The sequence below is a fragment of the Lingula anatina genome, chromosome 3 (assembly GCF_051362555.1).
Source record: "Lingula anatina isolate TDL-2025a chromosome 3, LinAna3.0, whole genome shotgun sequence".
NCBI lineage: Eukaryota > Metazoa > Brachiopoda > Lingulata > Lingulida > Lingulidae > Lingula > Lingula anatina.
In genome coordinates, this window is record NC_141769.1 from 21,371,371 (window position 1) to 21,386,574 (window position 15,204).

Sequence of the window (15,204 nt, forward strand, 5' to 3'; positions counted from 1 at the left end):
ATAGTCCGAAGGTTCATTTGTCCGAAGGTTCATTGGTCCGAAATTCCACCCAAACCTTGGCCAGCCACGTTTTCTCTTTATTGGGACGCTTAGAAATGTTGATGTTAACAACTCTAATTTTTCCAATCGCAACTCAATAAAGAGATAGAGCAATTACTTCTTATAAGCACCTCAATATTAGGAATCGTTCATTCATAAAAAAAAGGAAAAAGGATACAGAATAGGTAAAGGTAAAGTAACAGTGTGCAGAGGGTAAATGTTGTCTGGATAGGGCATACATGTACAACACATTGGAGTATGGGGGGGGGGGGGGGGGGGTACTCACAGGCCCTTCTGGCTGTTACTAAATTCATAACAGGAACGAGTCGAGCATTGGTTCGTAATTTAAAAAAAAACTCTTGAGGAATACTTGATTTGGTAGCTTCAATTATATTTTACTATTATTAATATTATCAAATTGATTAAATACCAAAATATAGATTAATCAAGATCACCACCTTTGAAATCTCTGGTTTGAGCATCACTTCCTGTCAGCTTTATTACTAAAGACAATCTAATTTGCATATAAGAGAAAAAAGCAGTTTTTATCTTGTGTTGGGTTCTTTACATATTTTTTCATTATTTTAAAAAAGCAATGTTCCTTTTTTACTGACACATTTATAGATATTTTATCAATATGTGTAATTTATTAATTATATAATCATAGAAACAACATATTCCAGACGTGTATGACGTAATCCCTTCCAAGTCATAAAAGTAGTAAAATAGCGCTGACTGGTGAAGTAGGTCAATTGCCTGTGTAATTCTCCAATACGATTATTGATTTTTTTGTAACGTGGAACATTTTGGGGGGAGGATGAAGAGAGAGAGGGGTCGAATTACCAAAAATATTGGCATGCCTAGAATAACTACAGGTAAAATATACTGCAAATTTAAGAAAAGTAAAAAAACAAGATGCATTCATTCAATTGCAGCGAGTTCAAGTTTACAGATATTATGAGATCTTTGTATTTCATTTGCCTCTCCTTAAAATGGCGCTGACCGCGTTAACTCTTCCGCTCCCGGGAAACACTGAGAATCCAGCGCCCTGTGGCAGCATAAGACCCGACAACGATACCGGATACGTGCACACAGTAGCTGGGGTGGGTTAGGAGGGGGTTAACCCCCCCCTCCCCCATACACACAGATTTCCAACCACACGTCAGTATTCAGCGGAGAGAGTGTGGTGGACTAACATTATATACTTTCCCTCAGCTCGAGGAAGACAGTACCAGGGACACTCAGGTAAACTGTTTGAGATGTGGTCAGCAGTGAACTCGATGCGATGGTCAGTGTCACTGGGTTATATTGATATTATTATATATACATCTATTTGGTATCAGTGCTATGTTTATATATCATTAGTATCTTTCTGGGATCAGGCATGGGATTTCTGTCACCAGATTTCTGTTAGGCCACACTTTTTTATTTTTATGGATGACATCCTCTGGGGACCCCAAAATCGGTGCGAGCGGGCGAAAAAAAAAAAAAAAAAAACAGTCCAAAAAAAAAAAAAAAAAAAAAAAAACTGCTTAAGAAAAGTTATGTTTTCAGTACACAGCTGGAAACACTAATTTACCACAGAAACACGTATCAAACTAACAACATGTCTTTATCCATGCTCTCAAAATATTAAAGCATTGTGAATAGGGCCTACGTAGAAAGGTAAAAAGTCATGAATATATATATGCTGCATATTACCAAATCTATTTAAGGTTATTTCATGCATTCTGTTGGTATAGCAATCAATAAAACAAATATCAAATAAACAGTCTTTATTTATTTATTTTTTTTTTGGAGAATGGACGAAAATCGATGCGCGCACAGGATGTCATCCAAAAAAGTGTGGCCTTATGTCTAAAAATTCGCTCTGGGACTCTGTGCAGATAGGATGTAAAAATCAGTGTACGGAGAGGAATAGAAACCCTGAAACACTTTTCCATGTTTTGAAATCAACATATTCAATTCTAGGTCGGCAAAACTGTTTACTTTTGAAATGCATTCTTTTATTTTGGTGAAAAAAATAAAAATAAAAATATTTAACCAGTACACTAACACATGTAGCTGTATTGTCACATGCCTGTGGACAGCGTCCAGATAGATAGCCACAGTTTACACCTAATGACAGCATCCAGGTCTTGGAATAGAAATTATAGTTAGGAAATTTTGACATAATTATATTTTAATGTTTTGATGCAGGAATATCACTTTGCTTCAGTTATCCTACACATGTACACGTATTTTGTTGACAAGAAAAACTTAGTTTGATTTCTTTCTACAGCAGACTTAAATTTGACCTTGTTTGATTTATATTTATTGCTATATCAGCAAAAAAATTGTAAATGGAGAAGTAATTTGCTTTTTAAAAATGATATAATTGTTTAGATAAACTTTTTTAAAAATTCAACTTCTTAATTTTCAGGAAGTTGACTCTACATAGCAGTGTTGATGTTTGTGACAAAATGATAGATGCAGATGTGTTGAATCCATTGTTTGCTCTGCAAAAAGAAGTAAGTGCATGCTCTTTATCTAAAAAATAATGTCTTATTTTCAATAAATTGTTATAAATTTTGTAAAAGGTGCTGAAATGTCAAACTTATTATAAAATGCAGAAAACTTCTATACAACCTATACAATATGGGTCAAAGTTACAAGGGAAGGAAATCATTATGGTCACTTTAGCACCGTATAACACCAGATAGAACTTTGTCTCACATTGGTTTCTCTTGTTGTGTTAAAAAATGAGCATTTAAATAGCAATAATTGCTGTTTTATAATGGGAAGACATTGGAAATTATGATTTCAACTGTTGCTGTTGTAGTATACATAAGGACCATTCAGAATGAGAAGAGCCGAGTGCTAGCCAGGCCATGAATTAAATATGGCAGACCTACATGAAAGGAAGACCGCTTAATCCTGTAATGGTCTCTCCACCTCCCACAGACCTCCCCATGCATCATCCTTGCAGGGCCACAGTTATTTATTCTCGGTTCATTTCAACCAGTTACAGTTGCATTATGGGAATACATTGAGCATTGTGACATCAACAATTGCATTTGCTTTATGAGAATACATTGAGCATTGTGACATCAACAATTGCAGTTGCATTATGGGAATACATTGAGCATTGTGACATCAACAATTGCAGTTGCATTATGGGAAGACATTGAACATTGTGACATCAACAATTGCAGTTGCATTATGGAAAGACATTGAACATTGTGACATCAACAATTGCAGTTGCATTATGGGAATACATTGAGCATTGTGACATCAACAATTGCAGTTGCATTATGGGAAATACATTGAGCATTTCAACATCAACAGCTGCTGCTGTATTTTGGTAAGAGATTGAACATTGAGACATCAGCAAGTGGTGGTATATATTATTAGGAATACATTGCTTTTTTCACTTGCTTATTATAATATATTATTCAATCAGATTGTTTCTTTGAATTTATTATTTTTACTGTTTTATGTACAGACACATCATGCCTGTATATGTAGCCATCACCTGTCTCTGTTGTTGCTGTCCCCAATATTTCTGTCGTCGCTGTGCACTCACTGTCAACATGATATTATTAAGTGGAAAACTGGTAGATCTTTTGTCTTCCTTCAAGCTTGCAGAACTGATGAACATTCGTGATATACAGGCAGAATTCGAAAACCGCCATGAGCCCACCAGTTTTTTCAAAAATTTTTTCACTTTTTTCAACATGTATGCAATACAGGCAACACATTTCATGGAAAACTGATAAGCCTTTTGTTTTCAAACTTACCAGTGTTACTAGAATACAGGTTGAATCTGAAAATCCACTTATTCAAACTATTCTTCTGGAAGTAATGCTGATATATTTTTTTTCAGTATTTTTTATGCTGTATGCAACACTGACAATACACTTCAAGGAAATCCAATAATATTGTCTTCAAACTTTCAGGAGTGATCAATATTATTTTAATGCTTTTTTTGCTTAAATTATAATATATGCTGTACATATAACACATTTCAAACTAAAAGGACTGATTCATACAGGCCAACTCTAAAATCAGCTTGATGGAACCATTTTTCTTGGATTTGTGTGGTTTTTTTGTTTTATTTCTCGGCATATAATATATGGAATAAAGATAACAGAGATACACCCATAGTTACTATTGAACTTGAATAAGAAGTCATATACTGGCAATCTAACTGTGATCTTAAAATTGACTTTTGACCTTCTTTTCTCCATGAATCACAGTTCACAAATTTGGATTTCAACTTTTACTCTTCCCCATGATTTTGTTTTAAATTGTTATTTTCAATAAAAAATATCTAGAACTCTTGTTTATTATTGCATCAAAATTGACAAAATGACCTATTTTCTGCATCTTTATTTTCTGTTTTTTGTATGTACATTTCACAGCTTTGCTGCCTTGTTCTTGGTTTTCCATACTAATGCGCTTTCTCCAGCTGGTGGTACAACATCTGGAGGTGGTATCACCTCTCTAATCCTCTAGTTAAAAGAGTGTATGTGTTTGTGTGTATGTGTGTGGAAAATTCCATTTTTTACATCATGGTATTTTCAAAGTGTGACTATGAACTTCAGTGGGCCTGAAGAACTTAGGTATTTAGAAATGATACTAGCTATCATCTGCAGAGCATCATTAAAATTGGTGGTGATTATACTGTTAAGCTTTAAGTAGTGTGGTATCAAAATTGAAGAAAACCCTTTTTTGGGCACTGCCTCAGTAGTGGCCATTTAAGGTAAACCAAATACTTATTCTCAAACCTACAGAAAGGAAACATACGGCTAAAATACAGCTTGTCAGCTTGTCACCATAAAGGCAATAAAAGCAAAACAGTTACGTGTGTCTTATTTTTGAACTTATAAAAGTTATACTTAGAATTGATGTGCAGCTCGAATTAGAGAATCGGAGAACTTGATTGGATTATTTATCTTGAATTTATGCATTTTTTGAGAAATTTTCATTTTTGCATATTAAATGTGTGAGTCTGCACTGTCATGGACCTGAAGTTGGTCATCTATTCTTAATATGTGTGTTACCTACAGTGCATAATTAGAATTTGGTGCTGGTTTTGCTGTTAAGCATTATGTAATATTTCATCAAAACTGACAATGTATCACAAATTCCTTTATGTTGCAGCCATTATTTTCACTCTACTGTCAAGTTTTAAAAATGGAAATAAACTCATAACATTGCAGTTTCTCAGATTCAATCATTCACTGTGTTCAGAATCTCAGAATGGAGGAAATTGGACATTTAACACTTTTCTATTGGTATTTTCCCCATCTCATCAATTTTCTTAGTTGGTCATATAAAAATGACAGTAAACTGTTAATTTTGTTTTATGTTAAAAAATTGTTAAAAATGGAAAAAAATAAACCCATGTCAGAACAGTGCTGTCTTGTTTACATTTTGGCATTTTCAAGGTGTGACTTTGAAGTTCCATTGGCCTGAAGACCTTTGCTATTCACATTTTCTGAATATCCATGTTACTAATATTCTATTATAAAAATTGATGGTCATTATGCTGTTAAACATTATGTAATGTTGCATCAAAATTTGAAGAAACCCCTATTTTGGGCACTGCTCCCATGATGACCATTTAAGGAAAACCATCTCACTTACTGTTCTCAAACTTCAGTAAAGAAACATGGGACTATATGTTGTTTGCTGTATCTGTAGAATTTACATTCCATATTTTACCAGAATAAGAGTTTATTTTACTATCTTAGCAACGGAGGTTAGGTAAAACTGTAGTGTGAATTATGCGATCATTTAAACCGTTCAGAATGTCTGGTGGTATTGTAAAACATCATTTGCTCTTCCCAGAAGAGCGGGGTGGATCAGGTAGTTTCTAGATAATCTTTTCAAAACTTATCCAGATTTTGTTGTTGGCCACTTAAACATATTATTGCACTTGCCACATTTTGTTAAAAACTTACCATACAAGCACAGTAAAATTGTTCGAGTCAATTTCTGTTATTTGTCCAATATAAGATGGTAAGGTGCATATAAGATGCATGTAACTGAGGATTAGCTTCACTGATTAATACACTGGTACATAATGTATAAACATTGTTTCCCATTAGGTATGAAATGGCAGGTTAACAGGCATGACATGGAAGCCATCAGCACTTAGTATGCTGCAGCTGTCATTACTGGTATCAACCTGGAAGTTGAAAAAGAGTATTTATAAGATAAGAAAAAACAGAATAATAATTTACTAAATGAATAAAATACAAATGTATAAATTTGGGACTCTTTTGCCCTGTAATAGCGCCATTATCCTGAAAATGTATGCCAAAAGTTTTACCTTCATAGTGTCATTTATGACCTTCCAGATTAGATTTCTAAATTGGACTTTATAATTGGTACATTTCAACAACCTTTGATTATTACATTATATTTCTGCTGTTTTCTTTCAATCCAGATAAGTTACATTTGGATACCTTGTATGTATAACATTGAAGTACCTTGTATTACTTTTGACTAGGATAGTATTATATTACAGTTTGTAGATAAACAGGAATTAAGGTGAACCACTATATGTAGAATGTGTAGCATTCTAATGGGTAGATAGTGAGTTATTGCAGAGCATAGATCATGGAAACCAGTTCAGAATGTCTCAGTATTGTCTGCAGATCACCATGCTGTACTTGTCTTCCAACTATGGTATCAGTGCACGTACTATTAACTTTCTAGAAAATAAAGTTTATTTAACTAGATATATTGGTTTGCATGGTCAGTCTTCAGTTGTCCCTTGTCAGACATGCTGAAACTGTCGGTCCCATCGGTCATGACCGGGAAAATTTGTCTGGACCGGTAGAAAATTGGACTTGGTCGGTCCAAAGGACTGACAAGAGTTTTAAGAACCGCAATTTTGAATTTACAGTCATCTTTCAACATACTTCACTAATAAAATTATATAAAACCCAAAGCGTTTTTTCCCTTCCATTTCAAACCTATCACATTAACAAACAAAGTAAGCTACCTTAATCGTACTGGTAGCATCTGTCTCAAAGGAATAGAGTGATTTTCAGTCCGACAAAAGTCCATTCGGTCTGTCAAATTTTTCATTACTGACGGTCCAAATGTCCGGCCATTCTGAAAAGTTTTCAGCATGTCTGCCTTGTGGATAATTAATACTAGCTGCAAACTAATAACTTAGAATTTCTTAAATGCCATATTAAGTAATGTTCCAAAATTGACTTACAATAGGACTACTAGTAAATTACAGCTTGAATTAGAAAATCAGCTGCATTGGATTCTTTTTCTGGAAGTACCCACTAATGCAGTTTTTTGTTGAATTTTCATTTTTCACATATTGGCATTTTCAATGTGGGACTTGGAACTCTCAGAGGCATGAAGCTGTATGGTAGTTACACTTAGAACTCTCAGAGGCATGAAGCTGTATGGTAGTTACACTTAGAACTATCAGAGGCATGAAGCTGTATGGTAGTTACACTTAGAACTCTCAGAGGCATGAAGCTGTATGGTAGTTACACTTAGAACTGTCAGAGGCATGAAGCTGTATGGTAGTTACATGTACACTTGGAACTCTCAGAGGCATGAAGCTGTATGGTAGTTGCACTTAGAACTCTCAGAAGCATGAAGCTGTATGGTAGTTACACTTAGAACTATCAGAGGCATGAAGCTGATATGGTAGTTACACTTAGGACTCTCAGAGGCATGAAGCTGTATGGTAGTTACACTCTCTCAATGTCCAAGGAGATAATTAAAAATTGGTGATGATTATGCTGTTAATCATTATATGATATTGCAAGGAAATTGTCAACAACAAAAAAGAAAGCTGTTACTTTCTAACTTACAAGAATGATTCTTACAACTGATATACAGCTCAAATTGGAAAACCAGCTTGATTGGAATTTTTCTTGTCTGAAACTTTCATTTTTCTCATTCCGGCATATTTCAGTTTGTGAATTTGCATTCTCATGGGCATTATGCCAGCTACATATTCCTTACATCCATAACCTTTTTATGGATCATTTTCTGCTTTTTATGTACAGACACAGTTTTGTCTGTACATACAGCCGTCACCTGCATCTGCCGTTGCTGTCATCGCTGTTGTCGCCATGGTCGCCATCGTTGCCGTGCACTTTCAGTGATAACATGATAAGTAAAAAACAGATTTACCTTTTGGCTTTAAACTTACAGAACTGATGACTATTCATAAAATGCAGGTCAGCATGATGAGGCCATTTTTTCAAAAGTTATGCTGTTTTTTTTTTTTTTTTTTTTTTTCAGCATATATGCAGCACTGAAAACTGTTAGGCCTTTTGTTTTGAAACTGTATATTTATCAGCTTTGCTCTGTAGTTTTAATTATTTTTTTTCAAATGACAAATGCAAGTAAGTTTTAATTGTTTTATTTCTTTGAATTTTAGTGCATGGAAAAGGATGTGTTACTGGGTATATTGTCAAAAAAGGAGAAGATGGACTTCGAGAACTGATATGATACACTGTAAGATGAGCTATCTAGTAAGATTGCAGTTTCATTCAGTCATCCCATACTACAGTGCTGTTATCTGATGTGCTTTACAAAGTGTAGCTGCCCAAACCATCTCAGAGCTTTTACTACTGTATAGCCTGTAGAATGTGTCAAGGTCATGAGGAAGGACAGGTAAGAAAATCATTTTGGTTACTTTACCACCTTATAATACCAGATAGAACTTTGCCTCATATTGTGTCCAATTTGGTATTTCTTGTTGTTGGAAATTTATTGAGAATTTAAACAACAGCAAGTGCTTATGTATTATGGGAAGACATTGAACATTGTGACATCAACAATTGCTGTTTTATTATGGGAAGACATTAAGCATTGTGACATCAACAGTTGTTGTTTTATGGAAGACATTGAACATTGTGACATCAACAATTGCTGTTGTATTATGGGAAGACATTGAACATTGTGACATCAACAATTGCTGTTGTATTATGGGAAGACATTGAACATTGTGACATCAACAATTGCTGTTGTATTATGGGAAGACATTGAACATTGTGACATCAACAATTGCTGTTGTATTATGATTGTGGTTGATTGTGGTTTTATGCGCATTCAGAACTACTTGGGATGTCTCGCGCACTCCACAATAACCTCGGACATGATAGGATGGCATCCATAGCATGCTTTGAATATTGGAAAAGGAACTACTTTCAATCCCATGCCCAAATGACACGTGCGAAGACTAGTCGCAGTTTAGGATCAGGTTTGGATAGCTCAGAGACAATGTGCAATTTCATATTATCTGATTAGTTTTTACGATACTGCCTAAAAATTGGAATTTAGGGAACTTGTTTCTCTGGTGTATAGGCCCTGGTTGAGTGAAAAGGCAGTTCCAGCAGAGAAATGTACCAATTTGATGCATATTCCTACACTTATCTCGTCCGAGGTTTGTATGGAGCTTTTGGAGTCCGCCGAGGATTGCCAATTGGTATATGGGAAGACACTGAACATTGTGACATCAACAATTGTTGTTGTATTATGGGAAGACATTGAACATTGTGACATCAACAATTGCTGTTGTATTATGGGAAGACATTGAACATTGTGACATCAACAATTGCTGTTGTATTATGGGAAGACATTGAACATTGTGACATCAACAATTGCTGTTGTATTATGGGAAGACATTGAACATTGTGACATCAACAATTGCTGTTGTATTATGGGAAGACATTGAACATTGTGACATCAGCAATTGCTGTTGTATTATGGGAAGACATTGAACATTGTGACATCAGCAATTGCTGTTGTATTATTTGAAGACATTTAACATTGTGACATCAACAATTGCTGTTGTATTATGGGAAGACATTGAACATTGTGACGTCAACAATTGCTGTTGTATTATGATTGTGGTTGTCTACAGGAAATCATTTGGTGGTTTCTGTCCTGAAGGAGGAAATGTGCAACTGTTCACTTTTGGCTTAGTTTCTATATTTAAAGCAGCACAGGCTAAAAAGGGGTGGTCTTGCATCATTTCACTAAAAAAATGGCTAATCATCAATTTTTTGATCAATTAAATGAAAAATTACACAGAAAATTGCATACTACACTGGAGGGATACTGTGGACTGGGGGCACCAGTTGTTCCAGTGGGGTCTGTTATGGGATGATGAGGGTTACATTTCCTGGGGCCGGATACTCAGTTACTGTTGGAGTGCACAGGGTGGCATTTATGCTAAAGGAAAGGATTCTCAACATACCGAGAGAGATAGAAGTATCTCACCTGTGTGGAGACTCCTCACAGAAGCAACAATAACAGATTACATTGTCATAATCCGGGAAGGTGCATAGGACACGGACATGGCCAAACTGTGTACATGATAATTATTATTTTAATTAGGATTCCCCATAGGGGAATACTATTGTTTTTGGTAGTATTATTAGGATTCCCCATAGGGGAATACTATTGTTTCTGGTAGTATTATTATTATTATTATTATTATTATTATTATTATTATTATTATTATAGTTATTATTCTTTCCGCGCGTTTTTTTTCGCAAAAAATCTGAAATAATTTACATAGGTAGCCTATGGCCAGAATATGCCACAGACCCAGTTTCAGTGACCTTGACCTACTTTTCAAGGTCACAGGGGCTTTTAAAGGCAAAATTTGTAAAATTTGAAATTGACATTAGGCCTTAAGTATAAGCCGTATGGCTATGGGCCTAATAGTCAGTGATACTAAGGTAAATCCACATGTAATGACCTACTTTTATGCAAGTAGGTCAAGGTCAAGGTCGCTAATGGCCAAACGGGCTCAAAAAAGATTTGTTTCCGAGATCTCAGAAACCGGATATCCCAGAGCCCCGATCATAGTGGCAAATGGTGCCCTATATATTTATCTAAGGTTAGCCGTACTTTGGTAGCGACTGCTTAATTACTTTTTTTAATATAGATTTTTAAATATTTATGACATTGCAGAAATCTTGAGTTTGGCAGTTTCTCCATGAAACACTGGTTTTTGGTCATAGCATGCTATAGTAAACTACCCCAAACATATACCCAAAACCCCCAAATCAAATGTCAAATTTGACCTTGACCCTCATTTTCAAGGTCATTCGGCTATTTAATGGAGAAATATTGAAGTGGGCTAAAAGTGATGTTTTGTTGACTCCCCCCCCCCCAATTCGCACATGCTCTTTCAGAATATGGGGTCAAATTTAACCCATGACCTTCACATGACCTTGTAAGAGCATTTTTACACCTATTTTGCAGGGGAATCCTCCGCCACTGGCTTTAGCCAGTTGCAGTCTAGTTATTATTATTATTATTATAGTGATTCTTTCCGCGCATTTTTTTTCGCAAAAAATCTGAAATAATTATCATAGGTAGCCCATGGTAAGAATATGCCACAGACCCAGTTTCAGTGACCTTGGCCTACTTTTCAAGGTCACAGGGGCTTTTAAAGGCAAAATTTGTAAAATTTGAAATTGCCATTAGGCCTAAAGTATAAGCCATATGGCTAAGGGCCTTATGGCATATGATACTGAGCCAAATCCACAGATAATGACCTACTTTTATGCAAGTAGGTCAAGGTGAAGGTCGCTCATGGCCAAACATGCTCAAAAAGGTTTGTTTCCAAGATCTCCAAAACCGGATATCCCAGAGCCCCAATCTTAGTGGCAAATGATGCCCTATATATTTATCTAAGGTTAGCCTTACTTTGGTAGCGATTGCCTAATTACTTTCTTTAATATCGATTTTTAAATATTTATGACATCGCAGAAATCTTGAGTTTGGCAATTTCTCCATGAAACACTGGTTTTTGGTCATAGCATGCTATAGTAAACTACCCCAAACATATACCCAAAAACCCCAAATCAAATGTCAAATTTGACCTTGACCCTCATTTTCAAGGTCATTTGGCTATTTCATGGAGAAATATTGAAGTGGGCTAAAAGTGATGTTTTGTTGACCCCCCCCCCCCCCCCAATTCGCATATGCTCTTTCAGAATATGGGATCAAATTTAACCCATGACCTTCACATGACCTTGTAAGAGCATTTCCGCACATATTTTGCAGGGGAATCCTCTGCCACTGGCTTTAGCCAGTTGCAGTCTAGTTTATTTTATTTTTTATTTTTTATTTATTTATTTTTTACATTTACTTAATTCTAGATTTCTCAATTATATTTTTAAGTTTTAAGTAGAAGAAAGACCAACAAACTTGTGTATATTTAAAAACCAGTTTATTACAGAGTAGTATCTTGAAATCATACATTTTCTTTTAAGTACATGTTCTCTTTGGCCACATTCACATCGAGTTGAGCCATGGCTCTACAAAGCCACAACCTAAATATGGCAGACATACATGAAAGAAAAAACGCCTAATCTTTTAATAGTTTCTCTGCCTCTCACACGCCTCCCCATGCGTCGTCCCTGCGGGGGGGGACAGTCATTAAATCTCAGCTCCTTTGGGATGATACATGGGGAGGCGTGTGAGAGGCGGAGAGACTATTAAAAGATTAGGCAGTTTTCCTGTCATGTACCTCCGCCATATTTAGGTCGCTTTGAAGAGCCATGGCTCAGCCCGATGTGAATGCGGCTATTGAATAACTGTGATCAGGAAATACAAGTTTTGGCATCATTGCATTTTCTATAGTCATTACTTTTCAATGCTTTAGATCTGTCATACTTTATGTAGCGATTAAGGATTCTCCTTCTAGCTCTTAACTTGAATGCAAGTGTCTTATTGTGATTCACTCTCATTTGCATCTGTTTTTCATCTTTTTCCAGATATTTAAAGACTGAAGAAGTTGGCACAATACCAACAGAGGCCATCTTACTCAAAGTGAATAGTTTAAGTCCATTATTCCTTAAGTGGATTGCACTGCAAAGTTCCAAGAAAAGGTGACATCTTTATTATTAGTTTTCTGAAATGTCCGGTTTAATTAAAGACTCCACTTTTTGTGTGTTGGTACTAATTAAGTTTTGTTAATTCAATTGCCTTTGGGCCCAGTGTATAATTTAGGCACTGTCTCAAGATTTGCATGTCTTCAGTGTTGCTAAAGTCTAGTTTGCCTTTCTCAGGGAAAATTGTTTCTGAGCCACCTTTACATACATAAGAGTACTTTAAACAATTTTCACAATCACTATTGTAACAGCTAACAATATAGTCAATAACATAACTTGGTGCTCTTTTTATCAACTCTGTGTCCCCTTGATTTGCTCTAAAGCAAGCATCAAATTCAGAATAGCAGCGCATTGCTATGCACTGAGCAAAGCATTTTTGCATTTTGTCATCTAGTGTTTTTTTTTTGTTTTTTTTTTGCTGGAAACACTTGACCAGAAGATGGTGCTTTTTCTATTTTTATGTACAGACACAGATGTGTCTGTACATATTGCCATCATCTGCGTCTGTCGTCGCCGTCGCCGATGCCGATGCCGCGCCGTGCACTTTCCTTGTAAACACGATAAGTGGAACACAGTTTTACTTTTTGGCTTTATATTTACAGAGCTGATGAATATTCATAAAACGCAGTTATGCTGTTTTTTCACTTTTCAGCATATATGCAACACTGTAAACACATTTAAAGGAAAACCAATAGGCCTGTTGTATTGAAACTTACAGGAGTACTCAATCTTACTAAAATGCAGGTCAAGTTCAAAAATCGGCATGATCGGGCCACTATTTTAGTACTTATGCTGTTTTTTCATTTTTCAGCATATATGCAACACTGTAAACACAATATAAGAACAAGGCAGCAAAGCTGTCAAATGTACAGACAAAAAACAGAAAATAAAGATGCAAAATAGGCCATTTTGTCAATTTTGATGCAATAATAAATAATGCTTATAATAACACAGTCAGTTAACACCGATTTTTAATCATGCACAACAGGTAACATGGTCAATAACAGGAGAAGATCCAGAGATATTTTCTGACAGTATTCCAAAGTATCTTTGTTGATCCATCCTCCACTTTTGATGGTCTTCCAACAGAAAAAAATTGATACCAGTCAATGTAAACTTTAAAATCTGACCGTCATCTGAAAGACCCAGAAGACGGCCTCATTCCACCCCTGCAATAAGATTACAGTTTCTGGACTATGAGAGTTCAAATTCACAGAATAAAAATAATAATAATATAATAATATATTTATTTCAAGTCTAAAATCCATAAAATGTTCAATAGACTGTACAACATGAAATACAAAGAAGTTTATAGATAAAAATGGTTAAGATATATTTTACATAAATAAGAGCTAAACTAACTTAATTGTAATAAACAGTAATTAAAAGTAAATAATCCAAGGTTTCTTTAAAATTATAAAATTTAAGATTCGTGAATAAAATGTCTTAAAAATATGAGTTTTTAATTCCTTTTTAAAAGATTCTTGTGATTCTATTTGTCTAATAAAAATTGGCAACTTATTCCACTCTACTGGTGCAGCTACACAAAATGATATGTCACCATATGATTTTAACCTTGATTTTGGAACTTTCAGTAAAAGTTTGTCACCAGACCTCAGGGATCTTTGAGGGCTATAATGTTTGACTAAATCAGTTATATATGGTGGAGCTAGATTATAAAAAGCAGCATGTGTAAAAACTAAAACCTTAAATAAAATTCTGGCCCTAACTGGTAACCAGTGCAGATGCTTTAAAATTGGAGTGATATGGCAATCCCTAGGCTGTAGCATTAAAAGCCGTGCTGATATATTCTGGATGCGTTGTAATCTTTTGATCTTATCATCTGGACATCCATATAATATAGAATTGCAATAGTCTAGCCTGGAAGTTACCAATGAGTGTATAACAGTAGCAGCAGCAGATTGATTCAGATGTTTCCTTATGGTACCAATATTCCGAATGTTGAATAAACAAGACCTTGTGATGTTGGAGATCTGTTTGTCCATTGAAAGTGTAGAATCAAAGTATACTCCTAAATTTTTTACATGGGGGGAGGAAAATGCCATACTAGCTCCAATTTTAAGTTGCAAGTTATGAGCAAGGCCCTTGTTGTGGGGTTGAGTAATGACTAAAAATTCTGTTTTTCCATCATTTATCTTCAATTTGTTTGAAATGAGCCAACCTCTGAGGTCTGATATGCAATCAACAATTGTGTTCACAGACAATGCTGGATCATGGATGTTACAAGATGTGTACAACTGGGTATCATCGGCATAAA

At 35.3% G+C, this 15,204-nt stretch overlaps 1 long non-coding RNA gene across 3 annotated transcripts in view; it reads left to right on the forward strand.

Annotated features, from left to right (window-relative positions):
- The first annotated feature begins 576 nt into the window (after positions 1-576).
- LOC147763065 (uncharacterized) overlaps positions 577-15,204 on the forward strand; it is a 45,363-nt gene continuing 30,735 nt past the window's right edge. The window contains exons 1-5 of one of the 3 annotated variants that reach the window (XR_015333385.1): positions 584-1,284; positions 2,462-2,549; positions 2,861-3,382; positions 8,450-8,685; positions 12,810-12,923. This is a non-coding gene — a long non-coding RNA (uncharacterized LOC147763065). Of the gene's footprint in view, positions 1,285-2,461; positions 2,550-2,860; positions 3,383-8,449; positions 8,686-12,809; positions 12,924-15,204 lie in introns of all 3 variants that reach the window. The other 2 variants (XR_015333384.1, XR_015333386.1) reach the window with 2 other exon arrangements.